The sequence below is a fragment of the Schistocerca gregaria genome, chromosome 7, assembly GCF_023897955.1.
Source record: "Schistocerca gregaria isolate iqSchGreg1 chromosome 7, iqSchGreg1.2, whole genome shotgun sequence".
NCBI classification, from domain to species: domain Eukaryota; kingdom Metazoa; phylum Arthropoda; class Insecta; order Orthoptera; family Acrididae; genus Schistocerca; species Schistocerca gregaria.
Genome location: NC_064926.1, coordinates 108,334,346 through 108,352,105, shown reverse-complemented (window position 1 = coordinate 108,352,105; position 17,760 = coordinate 108,334,346). Strand labels below are relative to the sequence as shown.

Below are 17,760 nucleotides of genomic sequence, written 5' to 3'. Positions count from 1 at the left end.
TCGCCAACTTGTATGCCACGCCAAAGACACGGGTCCATGCCCGATCACCGAAATTCGACAGCGTTGGGCGTGGTTAGTACTCAGGTGGGTGACCAGCTAGGAAGTCCGCGAGCTATTGGTTTCTTCAGTTTTGCCTTTTTCCTTAGTTTTTGAGTCTGCTGCGCGGAAATCCTGCGGTCCAGCACGCTGACACCTCTCTTGCTTCTCGGTACGCACAGGGGCGAACCTGCGGCCACTGTCAAATGAAAGAGTCCGTTGTGTGTTTGTCGATTTGGCGTCTCCCAGTCGTTTCTAGCGCCAGTCCTCTACATATACGGCCATTTGCAAGCGTCAGCTTTCGCGTCAGCCGAGCAAAGTCGAGACAAGTCGACACATGAGGACACACGATGCTGTGAATCGTAATCCGCACTAGCCTTCGCGGAGCGAGACGAGGGGTGGAGGAAAACCATTCGTACCACAACTGTTCGGAAATTCGAAGATCAAGTAGCGTTGAACACACTCTCCTGAGTAAAGGAGACAACTTCCGTGTGGTGTCCGGGTTTCGAACCCGGATCAGCTACTTGGGAAGCAACCACGCTGACCGACACACCACCACTGCCTTCCCCTACAAGCTGTTTGCGCCGTGATGTGTCGCCTTCCCTCCTGGCGCCAGAGGACGAAGGCTATCTCGCTGTAGGCGCTCAACGCCGAGTGGAAGGCGAACACATCTGAACCCGTTTTCCTGGTGCTGCTAGGGCGATATACTGTGACTAGGCGCAGAACTGACTTCCACTGAAGAAATCTGCCCTTTAATGCACATCAGGGCCAACACGAAATTTCTAATATGAAGTACTCACTGACGATCCAAAGACGTTTCAGTACGTATGCGTCGGTACCGCCGGGGCAGTGCCTAAGTATTGTAAAGTGAAGGTGACAGTTCGATCCTCACACGAAGTATTTCATTGGCTTCCCACGAGTACGTAATGCACAGCGTGGCTGTTGCTAGGAAACGGCCTTAGATGCCGTTTGCTAATATCTGCTTTCTTTTGCGTCAATGTGGAAATTATCCTATTACTAAATACAGTTGTGCTGGTTACAGTTCAAACTGGATACGACGGAAGAGCGCGGGATGCGTTTCCTACGCCACATCTGACATTGCGCCTTAAATATTGTAAGACTGACATAATTCCGTCCTACCGAAAAAAGAAACAGATTTCGCAGTCAGGTTCTTGAGATAATGCTAGAGACGGAAGTCACTGGGGCTGTTGTCTCACACGTCAGATTGGCCGAGCGGTCTAAGGCGCCAGATTTAAGCTCTGGTTCCCGAAAGGGAGCGTGGGTTCGAACCCCACATCTGACAATGCATTTTAATCATTCAGAAACTAACCTACTCCATTCATGTTGTAGAACAAGTAAATTACGCAGAAACACGCCATGGAGGTTTTGCTAGGGAAGACAGTGGCAGCAGTGCTGGCGTCTCACGTCCCATAGGCTGAGCAGTCAAAAAGAAATAGCGGAACATACTTTTCCTGTGTCGAGTTTTAGCTCTTCTCACGGACGTTTCCGTGGTCGTTGTGTTGTGGCTCTGGGCTCGAAGCGACAGGCGAAAATGAGTCAACAGTGACACGTACGTGGTTCAATGAATGGCAGGGCCTTAATAAAGATAGATGAAACGGCGGTTGGGGTAGTGGAGTCCTGAAGCGGCCGTATTGCGCGGGCAATAAGCTCACCAAGTTAGACTGTTATTATGCTAATAACGAGGGGGCTGTGGGTTCGATCCCACCAAGGGCTATTCCATTTTGTTTCCCTAAAAGGCAAATCCCAAGTGATCTGTACAAGGACTAAGGCGTCCGCCCGTCTGGCGACGTTCTCGCCAACTTGTATGCCACGCCAAAGACACGGGTCCATGCCCGATCACCGAAATTCGACAGCGTTGGGCGTGGTTAGTACTCAGGTGGGTGACCAGCTAGGAAGTCCGCGAGCTATTGGTTTCTTCAGTTTTGCCTTTTTCCTTAGTTTTTGAGTCTGCTGCGCGGAAATCCTGCGGTCCAGCACGCTGACACCTCTCTTGCTTCTCGGTACGCACAGGGGCGAACCTGCGGCCACTGTCAAATGAAAGAGTCCGTTGTGTGTTTGTCGATTTGGCGTCTCCCAGTCGTTTCTAGCGCCAGTCCTCTACATATACGGCCATTTGCAAGCGTCAGCCGAACAAAGTCGAGACAAGTCGACACATGAGGACACACGATGCTGTGAATCGTAATCCGCACTAGCCTTCGCGGAGCGAGACGAGGGGTGGAGGAAAACCATTCGTACCACAACTGTTCGGAAATTCGAAGATCAAGTAGCGTTGAACACACTCTCCTGAGTAAAGGAGACAACTTCCGTGTGGTGTCCGGGTTTCGAACCCGGATCAGCTACTTGGGAAGCAACCACGCTGACCGACACACCACCACTGCCTTCCCCTACAAGCTGTTTGCACCGTGATGTGTCGCCTTCCCTCCTGGCGCCAGAGGACGAAGGCTATCTCGCTGTAGGCGCTCAACGCCGAGTGGAAGGCGAACACATCTGAACCCGTTTTCCTGGTGCTGCTAGGGCGATATACTGTGACTAGGCGCAGAACTGACTTCCACTGAAGAAATCTGCCCTTTAATGCACATCAGGGCCAACACGAAATTTCTAATATGAAGTACTCACTGACGATCCAAAGACGTTTCAGTACGTATGCGTCGGTACCGCCGGGGCAGTGCCTAAGTATTGTAAAGTGAAGGTGACAGTTCGATCCTCACACGAAGTATTTCATTGGCTTCCCACGAGTACGTAATGCACAGCGTGGCTGTTGCTAGGAAACGGCCTTAGATGCCGTTTGCTAATATCTGCTTTCTTTTGCGTCAATGTGGAAATTATCCTATTACTAAATACAGTTGTGCTGGTTACAGTTCAAACTGGATACGACGGAAGAGCGCGGGATGCGTTTCCTACGCCACATCTGACATTGCGCCTTAAATATTGTAAGACTGACATAATTCCGTCCTACCGAAAAAAGAAACAGATTTCGCAGTCAGGTTCTTGAGATAATGCTAGAGACGGAAGTCACTGGGGCTGTTGTCTCACACGTCAGATTGGCCGAGCGGTCTAAGGCGCCAGATTTAAGCTCTGGTTCCCGAAAGGGAGCGTGGGTTCGAACCCCACATCTGACAATGCATTTTAATCATTCAGAAACTAACCTACTCCATTCATGTTGTAGAACAAGTAAATTACGCAGAAACACGCCATGGAGGTTTTGCTAGGGAAGACAGTGGCAGCAGTGCTGGCGTCTCACGTCCCATAGGCTGAGCAGTCAAAAAGAAATAGCGGAACATACTTTTCCTGTGTCGAGTTTTAGCTCTTCTCACGGACGTTTCCGTGGTCGTTGTGTTGTGGCTCTGGGCTCGAAGCGACAGGCGAAAATGAGTCAACAGTGACACGTACGTGGTTCAATGAATGGCAGGGCCTTAATAAAGATAGATGAAACGGCGGTTGGGGTAGTGGAGTCCTGAAGCGGCCGTATTGCGCGGGCAATAAGCTCACCAAGTTAGACTGTTATTATGCTAATAACGAGGGGGCTGTGGGTTCGATCCCACCAAGGGCTATTCCATTTTGTTTCCCTAAAAGGCAAATCCCAAGTGATCTGTACAAGGACTAAGGCGTCCGCCCGTCTGGCGACGTTCTCGCCAACTTGTATGCCACGCCAAAGACACGGGTCCATGCCCGATCACCGAAATTCGACAGCGTTGGGCGTGGTTAGTACTCAGGTGGGTGACCAGCTAGGAAGTCCGCGAGCTATTGGTTTCTTCAGTTTTGCCTTTTTCCTTAGTTTTTGAGTCTGCTGCGCGGAAATCCTGCGGTCCAGCACGCTGACACCTCTCTTGCTTCTCGGTACGCACAGGGGCGAACCTGCGGCCACTGTCAAATGAAAGAGTCCGTTGTGTGTTTGTCGATTTGGCGTCTCCCAGTCGTTTCTAGCGCCAGTCCTCTACATATACGGCCATTTGCAAGCGTCAGCTTTCGCGTCAGCCGAGCAAAGTCGAGACAAGTCGACACATGAGGACACACGATGCTGTGAATCGTAATCCGCACTAGCCTTCGCGGAGCGAGACGAGGGGTGGAGGAAAACCATTCGTACCACAACTGTTCGGAAATTCGAAGATCAAGTAGCGTTGAACACACTCTCCTGAGTAAAGGAGACAACTTCCGTGTGGTGTCCGGGTTTCGAACCCGGATCAGCTACTTGGGAAGCAACCACGCTGACCGACACACCACCACTGCCTTCCCCTACAAGCTGTTTGCGCCGTGATGTGTCGCCTTCCCTCCTGGCGCCAGAGGACGAAGGCTATCTCGCTGTAGGCGCTCAACGCCGAGTGGAAGGCGAACACATCTGAACCCGTTTTCCTGGTGCTGCTAGGGCGATATACTGTGACTAGGCGCAGAACTGACTTCCACTGAAGAAATCTGCCCTTTAATGCACATCAGGGCCAACACGAAATTTCTAATATGAAGTACTCACTGACGATCCAAAGACGTTTCAGTACGTATGCGTCGGTACCGCCGGGGCAGTGCCTAAGTATTGTAAAGTGAAGGTGACAGTTCGATCCTCACACGAAGTATTTCATTGGCTTCCCACGAGTACGTAATGCACAGCGTGGCTGTTGCTAGGAAACGGCCTTAGATGCCGTTTGCTAATATCTGCTTTCTTTTGCGTCAATGTGGAAATTATCCTATTACTAAATACAGTTGTGCTGGTTACAGTTCAAACTGGATACGACGGAAGAGCGCGGGATGCGTTTCCTACGCCACATCTGACATTGCGCCTTAAATATTGTAAGACTGACATAATTCCGTCCTACCGAAAAAAGAAACAGATTTCGCAGTCAGGTTCTTGAGATAATGCTAGAGACGGAAGTCACTGGGGCTGTTGTCTCACACGTCAGATTGGCCGAGCGGTCTAAGGCGCCAGATTTAAGCTCTGGTTCCCGAAAGGGAGCGTGGGTTCGAACCCCACATCTGACAATGCATTTTAATCATTCAGAAACTAACCTACTCCATTCATGTTGTAGAACAAGTAAATTACGCAGAAACACGCCATGGAGGTTTTGCTAGGGAAGACAGTGGCAGCAGTGCTGGCGTCTCACGTCCCATAGGCTGAGCAGTCAAAAAGAAATAGCGGAACATACTTTTCCTGTGTCGAGTTTTAGCTCTTCTCACGGACGTTTCCGTGGTCGTTGTGTTGTGGCTCTGGGCTCGAAGCGACAGGCGAAAATGAGTCAACAGTGACACGTACGTGGTTCAATGAATGGCAGGGCCTTAATAAAGATAGATGAAACGGCGGTTGGGGTAGTGGAGTCCTGAAGCGGCCGTATTGCGCGGGCAATAAGCTCACCAAGTTAGACTGTTATTATGCTAATAACGAGGGGGCTGTGGGTTCGATCCCACCAAGGGCTATTCCATTTTGTTTCCCTAAAAGGCAAATCCCAAGTGATCTGTACAAGGACTAAGGCGTCCGCCCGTCTGGCGACGTTCTCGCCAACTTGTATGCCACGCCAAAGACACGGGTCCATGCCCGATCACCGAAATTCGACAGCGTTGGGCGTGGTTAGTACTCAGGTGGGTGACCAGCTAGGAAGTCCGCGAGCTATTGGTTTCTTCAGTTTTGCCTTTTTCCTTAGTTTTTGAGTCTGCTGCGCGGAAATCCTGCGGTCCAGCACGCTGACACCTCTCTTGCTTCTCGGTACGCACAGGGGCGAACCTGCGGCCACTGTCAAATGAAAGAGTCCGTTGTGTGTTTGTCGATTTGGCGTCTCCCAGTCGTTTCTAGCGCCAGTCCTCTACATATACGGCCATTTGCAAGCGTCAGCTTTCGCGTCAGCCGAGCAAAGTCGAGACAAGTCGACACATGAGGACACACGATGCTGTGAATCGTAATCCGCACTAGCCTTCGCGGAGCGAGACGAGGGGTGGAGGAAAACCATTCGTACCACAACTGTTCGGAAATTCGAAGATCAAGTAGCGTTGAACACACTCTCCTGAGTAAAGGAGACAACTTCCGTGTGGTGTCCGGGTTTCGAACCCGGATCAGCTACTTGGGAAGCAACCACGCTGACCGACACACCACCACTGCCTTCCCCTACAAGCTGTTTGCGCCGTGATGTGTCGCCTTCCCTCCTGGCGCCAGAGGACGAAGGCTATCTCGCTGTAGGCGCTCAACGCCGAGTGGAAGGCGAACACATCTGAACCCGTTTTCCTGGTGCTGCTAGGGCGATATACTGTGACTAGGCGCAGAACTGACTTCCACTGAAGAAATCTGCCCTTTAATGCACATCAGGGCCAACACGAAATTTCTAATATGAAGTACTCACTGACGATCCAAAGACGTTTCAGTACGTATGCGTCGGTACCGCCGGGGCAGTGCCTAAGTATTGTAAAGTGAAGGTGACAGTTCGATCCTCACACGAAGTATTTCATTGGCTTCCCACGAGTACGTAATGCACAGCGTGGCTGTTGCTAGGAAACGGCCTTAGATGCCGTTTGCTAATATCTGCTTTCTTTTGCGTCAATGTGGAAATTATCCTATTACTAAATACAGTTGTGCTGGTTACAGTTCAAACTGGATACGACGGAAGAGCGCGGGATGCGTTTCCTACGCCACATCTGACATTGCGCCTTAAATATTGTAAGACTGACATAATTCCGTCCTACCGAAAAAAGAAACAGATTTCGCAGTCAGGTTCTTGAGATAATGCTAGAGACGGAAGTCACTGGGGCTGTTGTCTCACACGTCAGATTGGCCGAGCGGTCTAAGGCGCCAGATTTAAGCTCTGGTTCCCGAAAGGGAGCGTGGGTTCGAACCCCACATCTGACAATGCATTTTAATCATTCAGAAACTAACCTACTCCATTCATGTTGTAGAACAAGTAAATTACGCAGAAACACGCCATGGAGGTTTTGCTAGGGAAGACAGTGGCAGCAGTGCTGGCGTCTCACGTCCCATAGGCTGAGCAGTCAAAAAGAAATAGCGGAACATACTTTTCCTGTGTCGAGTTTTAGCTCTTCTCACGGACGTTTCCGTGGTCGTTGTGTTGTGGCTCTGGGCTCGAAGCGACAGGCGAAAATGAGTCAACAGTGACACGTACGTGGTTCAATGAATGGCAGGGCCTTAATAAAGATAGATGAAACGGCGGTTGGGGTAGTGGAGTCCTGAAGCGGCCGTATTGCGCGGGCAATAAGCTCACCAAGTTAGACTGTTATTATGCTAATAACGAGGGGGCTGTGGGTTCGATCCCACCAAGGGCTATTCCATTTTGTTTCCCTAAAAGGCAAATCCCAAGTGATCTGTACAAGGACTAAGGCGTCCGCCCGTCTGGCGACGTTCTCGCCAACTTGTATGCCACGCCAAAGACACGGGTCCATGCCCGATCACCGAAATTCGACAGCGTTGGGCGTGGTTAGTACTCAGGTGGGTGACCAGCTAGGAAGTCCGCGAGCTATTGGTTTCTTCAGTTTTGCCTTTTTCCTTAGTTTTTGAGTCTGCTGCGCGGAAATCCTGCGGTCCAGCACGCTGACACCTCTCTTGCTTCTCGGTACGCACAGGGGCGAACCTGCGGCCACTGTCAAATGAAAGAGTCCGTTGTGTGTTTGTCGATTTGGCGTCTCCCAGTCGTTTCTAGCGCCAGTCCTCTACATATACGGCCATTTGCAAGCGTCAGCTTTCGCGTCAGCCGAGCAAAGTCGAGACAAGTCGACACATGAGGACACACGATGCTGTGAATCGTAATCCGCACTAGCCTTCGCGGAGCGAGACGAGGGGTGGAGGAAAACCATTCGTACCACAACTGTTCGGAAATTCGAAGATCAAGTAGCGTTGAACACACTCTCCTGAGTAAAGGAGACAACTTCCGTGTGGTGTCCGGGTTTCGAACCCGGATCAGCTACTTGGGAAGCAACCACGCTGACCGACACACCACCACTGCCTTCCCCTACAAGCTGTTTGCGCCGTGATGTGTCGCCTTCCCTCCTGGCGCCAGAGGACGAAGGCTATCTCGCTGTAGGCGCTCAACGCCGAGTGGAAGGCGAACACATCTGAACCCGTTTTCCTGGTGCTGCTAGGGCGATATACTGTGACTAGGCGCAGAACTGACTTCCACTGAAGAAATCTGCCCTTTAATGCACATCAGGGCCAACACGAAATTTCTAATATGAAGTACTCACTGACGATCCAAAGACGTTTCAGTACGTATGCGTCGGTACCGCCGGGGCAGTGCCTAAGTATTGTAAAGTGAAGGTGACAGTTCGATCCTCACACGAAGTATTTCATTGGCTTCCCACGAGTACGTAATGCACAGCGTGGCTGTTGCTAGGAAACGGCCTTAGATGCCGTTTGCTAATATCTGCTTTCTTTTGCGTCAATGTGGAAATTATCCTATTACTAAATACAGTTGTGCTGGTTACAGTTCAAACTGGATACGACGGAAGAGCGCGGGATGCGTTTCCTACGCCACATCTGACATTGCGCCTTAAATATTGTAAGACTGACATAATTCCGTCCTACCGAAAAAAGAAACAGATTTCGCAGTCAGGTTCTTGAGATAATGCTAGAGACGGAAGTCACTGGGGCTGTTGTCTCACACGTCAGATTGGCCGAGCGGTCTAAGGCGCCAGATTTAAGCTCTGGTTCCCGAAAGGGAGCGTGGGTTCGAACCCCACATCTGACAATGCATTTTAATCATTCAGAAACTAACCTACTCCATTCATGTTGTAGAACAAGTAAATTACGCAGAAACACGCCATGGAGGTTTTGCTAGGGAAGACAGTGGCAGCAGTGCTGGCGTCTCACGTCCCATAGGCTGAGCAGTCAAAAAGAAATAGCGGAACATACTTTTCCTGTGTCGAGTTTTAGCTCTTCTCACGGACGTTTCCGTGGTCGTTGTGTTGTGGCTCTGGGCTCGAAGCGACAGGCGAAAATGAGTCAACAGTGACACGTACGTGGTTCAATGAATGGCAGGGCCTTAATAAAGATAGATGAAACGGCGGTTGGGGTAGTGGAGTCCTGAAGCGGCCGTATTGCGCGGGCAATAAGCTCACCAAGTTAGACTGTTATTATGCTAATAACGAGGGGGCTGTGGGTTCGATCCCACCAAGGGCTATTCCATTTTGTTTCCCTAAAAGGCAAATCCCAAGTGATCTGTACAAGGACTAAGGCGTCCGCCCGTCTGGCGACGTTCTCGCCAACTTGTATGCCACGCCAAAGACACGGGTCCATGCCCGATCACCGAAATTCGACAGCGTTGGGCGTGGTTAGTACTCAGGTGGGTGACCAGCTAGGAAGTCCGCGAGCTATTGGTTTCTTCAGTTTTGCCTTTTTCCTTAGTTTTTGAGTCTGCTGCGCGGAAATCCTGCGGTCCAGCACGCTGACACCTCTCTTGCTTCTCGGTACGCACAGGGGCGAACCTGCGGCCACTGTCAAATGAAAGAGTCCGTTGTGTGTTTGTCGATTTGGCGTCTCCCAGTCGTTTCTAGCGCCAGTCCTCTACATATACGGCCATTTGCAAGCGTCAGCTTTCGCGTCAGCCGAGCAAAGTCGAGACAAGTCGACACATGAGGACACACGATGCTGTGAATCGTAATCCGCACTAGCCTTCGCGGAGCGAGACGAGGGGTGGAGGAAAACCATTCGTACCACAACTGTTCGGAAATTCGAAGATCAAGTAGCGTTGAACACACTCTCCTGAGTAAAGGAGACAACTTCCGTGTGGTGTCCGGGTTTCGAACCCGGATCAGCTACTTGGGAAGCAACCACGCTGACCGACACACCACCACTGCCTTCCCCTACAAGCTGTTTGCGCCGTGATGTGTCGCCTTCCCTCCTGGCGCCAGAGGACGAAGGCTATCTCGCTGTAGGCGCTCAACGCCGAGTGGAAGGCGAACACATCTGAACCCGTTTTCCTGGTGCTGCTAGGGTGATATACTGTGACTAGGCGCAGAACTGACTTCCACTGAAGAAATCTGCCCTTTAATGCACATCAGGGCCAACACGAAATTTCTAATATGAAGTACTCACTGACGATCCAAAGACGTTTCAGTACGTATGCGTCGGTACCGCCGGGGCAGTGCCTAAGTATTGTAAAGTGAAGGTGACAGTTCGATCCTCACACGAAGTATTTCATTGGCTTCCCACGAGTACGTAATGCACAGCGTGGCTGTTGCTAGGAAACGGCCTTAGATGCCGTTTGCTAATATCTGCTTTCTTTTGCGTCAATGTGGAAATTATCCTATTACTAAATACAGTTGTGCTGGTTACAGTTCAAACTGGATACGACGGAAGAGCGCGGGATGCGTTTCCTACGCCACATCTGACATTGCGCCTTAAATATTGTAAGACTGACATAATTCCGTCCTACCGAAAAAAGAAACAGATTTCGCAGTCAGGTTCTTGAGATAATGCTAGAGACGGAAGTCACTGGGGCTGTTGTCTCACACGTCAGATTGGCCGAGCGGTCTAAGGCGCCAGATTTAAGCTCTGGTTCCCGAAAGGGAGCGTGGGTTCGAACCCCACATCTGACAATGCATTTTAATCATTCAGAAACTAACCTACTCCATTCATGTTGTAGAACAAGTAAATTACGCAGAAACACGCCATGGAGGTTTTGCTAGGGAAGACAGTGGCAGCAGTGCTGGCGTCTCACGTCCCATAGGCTGAGCAGTCAAAAAGAAATAGCGGAACATACTTTTCCTGTGTCGAGTTTTAGCTCTTCTCACGGACGTTTCCGTGGTCGTTGTGTTGTGGCTCTGGGCTCGAAGCGACAGGCGAAAATGAGTCAACAGTGACACGTACGTGGTTCAATGAATGGCAGGGCCTTAATAAAGATAGATGAAACGGCGGTTGGGGTAGTGGAGTCCTGAAGCGGCCGTATTGCGCGGGCAATAAGCTCACCAAGTTAGACTGTTATTATGCTAATAACGAGGGGGCTGTGGGTTCGATCCCACCAAGGGCTATTCCATTTTGTTTCCCTAAAAGGCAAATCCCAAGTGATCTGTACAAGGACTAAGGCGTCCGCCCGTCTGGCGACGTTCTCGCCAACTTGTATGCCACGCCAAAGACACGGGTCCATGCCCGATCACCGAAATTCGACAGCGTTGGGCGTGGTTAGTACTCAGGTGGGTGACCAGCTAGGAAGTCCGCGAGCTATTGGTTTCTTCAGTTTTGCCTTTTTCCTTAGTTTTTGAGTCTGCTGCGCGGAAATCCTGCGGTCCAGCACGCTGACACCTCTCTTGCTTCTCGGTACGCACAGGGGCGAACCTGCGGCCACTGTCAAATGAAAGAGTCCGTTGTGTGTTTGTCGATTTGGCGTCTCCCAGTCGTTTCTAGCGCCAGTCCTCTACATATACGGCCATTTGCAAGCGTCAGCTTTCGCGTCAGCCGAGCAAAGTCGAGACAAGTCGACACATGAGGACACACGATGCTGTGAATCGTAATCCGCACTAGCCTTCGCGGAGCGAGACGAGGGGTGGAGGAAAACCATTCGTACCACAACTGTTCGGAAATTCGAAGATCAAGTAGCGTTGAACACACTCTCCTGAGTAAAGGAGACAACTTCCGTGTGGTGTCCGGGTTTCGAACCCGGATCAGCTACTTGGGAAGCAACCACGCTGACCGACACACCACCACTGCCTTCCCCTACAAGCTGTTTGCGCCGTGATGTGTCGCCTTCCCTCCTGGCGCCAGAGGACGAAGGCTATCTCGCTGTAGGCGCTCAACGCCGAGTGGAAGGCGAACACATCTGAACCCGTTTTCCTGGTGCTGCTAGGGCGATATACTGTGACTAGGCGCAGAACTGACTTCCACTGAAGAAATCTGCCCTTTAATGCACATCAGGGCCAACACGAAATTTCTAATATGAAGTACTCACTGACGATCCAAAGACGTTTCAGTACGTATGCGTCGGTACCGCCGGGGCAGTGCCTAAGTATTGTAAAGTGAAGGTGACAGTTCGATCCTCACACGAAGTATTTCATTGGCTTCCCACGAGTACGTAATGCACAGCGTGGCTGTTGCTAGGAAACGGCCTTAGATGCCGTTTGCTAATATCTGCTTTCTTTTGCGTCAATGTGGAAATTATCCTATTACTAAATACAGTTGTGCTGGTTACAGTTCAAACTGGATACGACGGAAGAGCGCGGGATGCGTTTCCTACGCCACATCTGACATTGCGCCTTAAATATTGTAAGACTGACATAATTCCGTCCTACCGAAAAAAGAAACAGATTTCGCAGTCAGGTTCTTGAGATAATGCTAGAGACGGAAGTCACTGGGGCTGTTGTCTCACACGTCAGATTGGCCGAGCGGTCTAAGGCGCCAGATTTAAGCTCTGGTTCCCGAAAGGGAGCGTGGGTTCGAACCCCACATCTGACAATGCATTTTAATCATTCAGAAACTAACCTACTCCATTCATGTTGTAGAACAAGTAAATTACGCAGAAACACGCCATGGAGGTTTTGCTAGGGAAGACAGTGGCAGCAGTGCTGGCGTCTCACGTCCCATAGGCTGAGCAGTCAAAAAGAAATAGCGGAACATACTTTTCCTGTGTCGAGTTTTAGCTCTTCTCACGGACGTTTCCGTGGTCGTTGTGTTGTGGCTCTGGGCTCGAAGCGACAGGCGAAAATGAGTCAACAGTGACACGTACGTGGTTCAATGAATGGCAGGGCCTTAATAAAGATAGATGAAACGGCGGTTGGGGTAGTGGAGTCCTGAAGCGGCCGTATTGCGCGGGCAATAAGCTCACCAAGTTAGACTGTTATTATGCTAATAACGAGGGGGCTGTGGGTTCGATCCCACCAAGGGCTATTCCATTTTGTTTCCCTAAAAGGCAAATCCCAAGTGATCTGTACAAGGACTAAGGCGTCCGCCCGTCTGGCGACGTTCTCGCCAACTTGTATGCCACGCCAAAGACACGGGTCCATGCCCGATCACCGAAATTCGACAGCGTTGGGCGTGGTTAGTACTCAGGTGGGTGACCAGCTAGGAAGTCCGCGAGCTATTGGTTTCTTCAGTTTTGCCTTTTTCCTTAGTTTTTGAGTCTGCTGCGCGGAAATCCTGCGGTCCAGCACGCTGACACCTCTCTTGCTTCTCGGTACGCACAGGGGCGAACCTGCGGCCACTGTCAAATGAAAGAGTCCGTTGTGTGTTTGTCGATTTGGCGTCTCCCAGTCGTTTCTAGCGCCAGTCCTCTACATATACGGCCATTTGCAAGCGTCAGCTTTCGCGTCAGCCGAGCAAAGTCGAGACAAGTCGACACATGAGGACACACGATGCTGTGAATCGTAATCCGCACTAGCCTTCGCGGAGCGAGACGAGGGGTGGAGGAAAACCATTCGTACCACAACTGTTCGGAAATTCGAAGATCAAGTAGCGTTGAACACACTCTCCTGAGTAAAGGAGACAACTTCCGTGTGGTGTCCGGGTTTCGAACCCGGATCAGCTACTTGGGAAGCAACCACGCTGACCGACACACCACCACTGCCTTCCCCTACAAGCTGTTTGCGCCGTGATGTGTCGCCTTCCCTCCTGGCGCCAGAGGACGAAGGCTATCTCGCTGTAGGCGCTCAACGCCGAGTGGAAGGCGAACACATCTGAACCCGTTTTCCTGGTGCTGCTAGGGCGATATACTGTGACTAGGCGCAGAACTGACTTCCACTGAAGAAATCTGCCCTTTAATGCACATCAGGGCCAACACGAAATTTCTAATATGAAGTACTCACTGACGATCCAAAGACGTTTCAGTACGTATGCGTCGGTACCGCCGGGGCAGTGCCTAAGTATTGTAAAGTGAAGGTGACAGTTCGATCCTCACACGAAGTATTTCATTGGCTTCCCACGAGTACGTAATGCACAGCGTGGCTGTTGCTAGGAAACGGCCTTAGATGCCGTTTGCTAATATCTGCTTTCTTTTGCGTCAATGTGGAAATTATCCTATTACTAAATACAGTTGTGCTGGTTACAGTTCAAACTGGATACGACGGAAGAGCGCGGGATGCGTTTCCTACGCCACATCTGACATTGCGCCTTAAATATTGTAAGACTGACATAATTCCGTCCTACCGAAAAAAGAAACAGATTTCGCAGTCAGGTTCTTGAGATAATGCTAGAGACGGAAGTCACTGGGGCTGTTGTCTCACACGTCAGATTGGCCGAGCGGTCTAAGGCGCCAGATTTAAGCTCTGGTTCCCGAAAGGGAGCGTGGGTTCGAACCCCACATCTGACAATGCATTTTAATCATTCAGAAACTAACCTACTCCATTCATGTTGTAGAACAAGTAAATTACGCAGAAACACGCCATGGAGGTTTTGCTAGGGAAGACAGTGGCAGCAGTGCTGGCGTCTCACGTCCCATAGGCTGAGCAGTCAAAAAGAAATAGCGGAACATACTTTTCCTGTGTCGAGTTTTAGCTCTTCTCACGGACGTTTCCGTGGTCGTTGTGTTGTGGCTCTGGGCTCGAAGCGACAGGCGAAAATGAGTCAACAGTGACACGTACGTGGTTCAATGAATGGCAGGGCCTTAATAAAGATAGATGAAACGGCGGTTGGGGTAGTGGAGTCCTGAAGCGGCCGTATTGCGCGGGCAATAAGCTCACCAAGTTAGACTGTTATTATGCTAATAACGAGGGGGCTGTGGGTTCGATCCCACCAAGGGCTATTCCATTTTGTTTCCCTAAAAGGCAAATCCCAAGTGATCTGTACAAGGACTAAGGCGTCCGCCCGTCTGGCGACGTTCTCGCCAACTTGTATGCCACGCCAAAGACACGGGTCCATGCCCGATCACCGAAATTCGACAGCGTTGGGCGTGGTTAGTACTCAGGTGGGTGACCAGCTAGGAAGTCCGCGAGCTATTGGTTTCTTCAGTTTTGCCTTTTTCCTTAGTTTTTGAGTCTGCTGCGCGGAAATCCTGCGGTCCAGCACGCTGACACCACTCTTGCTTCTCGGTACGCACAGGGGCGAACCTGCGGCCACTGTCAAATGAAAGAGTCCGTTGTGTGTTTGTCGATTTGGCGTCTCCCAGTCGTTTCTAGCGCCAGTCCTCTACATATACGGCCATTTGCAAGCGTCAGCTTTCGCGTCAGCCGAGCAAAGTCGAGACAAGTCGACACATGAGGACACACGATGCTGTGAATCGTAATCCGCACTAGCCTTCGCGGAGCGAGACGAGGGGTGGAGGAAAACCATTCGTACCACAACTGTTCGGAAATTCGAAGATCAAGTAGCGTTGAACACACTCTCCTGAGTAAAGGAGACAACTTCCGTGTGGTGTCCGGGTTTCGAACCCGGATCAGCTACTTGGGAAGCAACCACGCTGACCGACACACCACCACTGCCTTCCCCTACAAGCTGTTTGCGCCGTGATGTGTCGCCTTCCCTCCTGGCGCCAGAGGACGAAGGCTATCTCGCTGTAGGCGCTCAACGCCGAGTGGAAGGCGAACACATCTGAACCCGTTTTCCTGGTGCTGCTAGGGCGATATACTGTGACTAGGCGCAGAACTGACTTCCACTGAAGAAATCTGCCCTTTAATGCACATCAGGGCCAACACGAAATTTCTAATATGAAGTACTCACTGACGATCCAAAGACGTTTCAGTACGTATGCGTCGGTACCGCCGGGGCAGTGCCTAAGTATTGTAAAGTGAAGGTGACAGTTCGATCCTCACACGAAGTATTTCATTGGCTTCCCACGAGTACGTAATGCACAGCGTGGCTGTTGCTAGGAAACGGCCTTAGATGCCGTTTGCTAATATCTGCTTTCTTTTGCGTCAATGTGGAAATTATCCTATTACTAAATACAGTTGTGCTGGTTACAGTTCAAACTGGATACGACGGAAGAGCGCGGGATGCGTTTCCTACGCCACATCTGACATTGCGCCTTAAATATTGTAAGACTGACATAATTCCGTCCTACCGAAAAAAGAAACAGATTTCGCAGTCAGGTTCTTGAGATAATGCTAGAGACGGAAGTCACTGGGGCTGTTGTCTCACACGTCAGATTGGCCGAGCGGTCTAAGGCGCCAGATTTAAGCTCTGGTTCCCGAAAGGGAGCGTGGGTTCGAACCCCACATCTGACAATGCATTTTAATCATTCAGAAACTAACCTACTCCATTCATGTTGTAGAACAAGTAAATTACGCAGAAACACGCCATGGAGGTTTTGCTAGGGAAGACAGTGGCAGCAGTGCTGGCGTCTCACGTCCCATAGGCTGAGCAGTCAAAAAGAAATAGCGGAACATACTTTTCCTGTGTCGAGTTTTAGCTCTTCTCACGGACGTTTCCGTGGTCGTTGTGTTGTGGCTCTGGGCTCGAAGCGACAGGCGAAAATGAGTCAACAGTGACACGTACGTGGTTCAATGAATGGCAGGGCCTTAATAAAGATAGATGAAACGGCGGTTGGGGTAGTGGAGTCCTGAAGCGGCCGTATTGCGCGGGCAATAAGCTCACCAAGTTAGACTGTTATTATGCTAATAACGAGGGGGCTGTGGGTTCGATCCCACCAAGGGCTATTCCATTTTGTTTCCCTAAAAGGCAAATCCCAAGTGATCTGTACAAGGACTAAGGCGTCCGCCCGTCTGGCGACGTTCTCGCCAACTTGTATGCCACGCCAAAGACACGGGTCCATGCCCGATCACCGAAATTCGACAGCGTTGGGCGTGGTTAGTACTCAGGTGGGTGACCAGCTAGGAAGTCCGCGAGCTATTGGTTTCTTCAGTTTTGCCTTTTTCCTTAGTTTTTGAGTCTGCTGCGCGGAAATCCTGCGGTCCAGCACGCTGACACCACTCTTGCTTCTCGGTACGCACAGGGGCGAACCTGCGGCCACTGTCAAATGAAAGAGTCCGTTGTGTGTTTGTCGATTTGGCGTCTCCCAGTCGTTTCTAGCGCCAGTCCTCTACATATACGGCCATTTGCAAGCGTCAGCTTTCGCGTCAGCCGAGCAAAGTCGAGACAAGTCGACACATGAGGACACACGATGCTGTGAATCGTAATCCGCACTAGCCTTCGCGGAGCGAGACGAGGGGTGGAGGAAAACCATTCGTACCACAACTGTTCGGAAATTCGAAGATCAAGTAGCGTTGAACACACTCTCCTGAGTAAAGGAGACAACTTCCGTGTGGTGTCCGGGTTTCGAACCCGGATCAGCTACTTGGGAAGCAACCACGCTGACCGACACACCACCACTGCCTTCCCCTACAAGCTGTTTGCGCCGTGATGTGTCGCCTTCCCTCCTGGCGCCAGAGGACGAAGGCTATCTCGCTGTAGGCGCTCAACGCCGAGTGGAAGGCGAACACATCTGAACCCGTTTTCCTGGTGCTGCTAGGGCGATATACTGTGACTAGGCGCAGAACTGACTTCCACTGAAGAAATCTGCCCTTTAATGCACATCAGGGCCAACACGAAATTTCTAATATGAAGTACTCACTGACGATCCAAAGACGTTTCAGTACGTATGCGTCGGTACTGCCGGGGCAGTGCCTAAGTATTGTAAAGTGAAGGTGACAGTTCGATCCTCACACGAAGTATTTCATTGGCTTCCCACGAGTACGTAATGCACAGCGTGGCTGTTGCTAGGAAACGGCCTTAGATGCCGTTTGCTAATATCTGCTTTCTTTTGCGTCAATGTGGAAATTATCCTATTACTAAATACAGTTGTGCTGGTTACAGTTCAAACTGGATACGACGGAAGAGCGCGGGATGCGTTTCCTACGCCACATCTG

At 50.7% G+C, this 17,760-nt stretch overlaps 9 non-coding genes across 9 annotated transcripts; all 9 read left to right on the top strand.

Moving 5' to 3' along the window:
* The first annotated feature begins 1,255 nt into the window (after positions 1–1,255).
* Trnal-uaa (transfer RNA leucine (anticodon UAA)) lies at positions 1,256–1,339 on the top strand. The gene has a single exon. It is a non-coding gene; the product is annotated as a tRNA-Leu (tRNA).
* A 1,753-nt stretch (positions 1,340–3,092) lies between these two features.
* Trnal-uaa (transfer RNA leucine (anticodon UAA)) lies at positions 3,093–3,176 on the top strand. The gene has a single exon. It is a non-coding gene; the product is annotated as a tRNA-Leu (tRNA).
* A 1,765-nt stretch (positions 3,177–4,941) lies between these two features.
* Positions 4,942–5,025, top strand: Trnal-uaa (transfer RNA leucine (anticodon UAA)). Its single transcript has one exon. It is a non-coding gene; the product is annotated as a tRNA-Leu (tRNA).
* A 1,765-nt stretch (positions 5,026–6,790) lies between these two features.
* On the top strand, positions 6,791–6,874 carry Trnal-uaa (transfer RNA leucine (anticodon UAA)). Its single transcript has one exon. It is a non-coding gene; the product is annotated as a tRNA-Leu (tRNA).
* Positions 6,875–8,639: 1,765 nt separating this feature from the next.
* Trnal-uaa (transfer RNA leucine (anticodon UAA)) lies at positions 8,640–8,723 on the top strand. The gene has a single exon. It is a non-coding gene; the product is annotated as a tRNA-Leu (tRNA).
* Positions 8,724–10,488: 1,765 nt separating this feature from the next.
* On the top strand, positions 10,489–10,572 carry Trnal-uaa (transfer RNA leucine (anticodon UAA)). Its single transcript has one exon. It is a non-coding gene; the product is annotated as a tRNA-Leu (tRNA).
* A 1,765-nt stretch (positions 10,573–12,337) lies between these two features.
* Positions 12,338–12,421, top strand: Trnal-uaa (transfer RNA leucine (anticodon UAA)). The gene has a single exon. It is a non-coding gene; the product is annotated as a tRNA-Leu (tRNA).
* A 1,765-nt stretch (positions 12,422–14,186) lies between these two features.
* On the top strand, positions 14,187–14,270 carry Trnal-uaa (transfer RNA leucine (anticodon UAA)). Its single transcript has one exon. It is a non-coding gene; the product is annotated as a tRNA-Leu (tRNA).
* A 1,765-nt stretch (positions 14,271–16,035) lies between these two features.
* On the top strand, positions 16,036–16,119 carry Trnal-uaa (transfer RNA leucine (anticodon UAA)). Its single transcript has one exon. It is a non-coding gene; the product is annotated as a tRNA-Leu (tRNA).
* Positions 16,120–17,760: the final 1,641 nt, after the last annotated feature.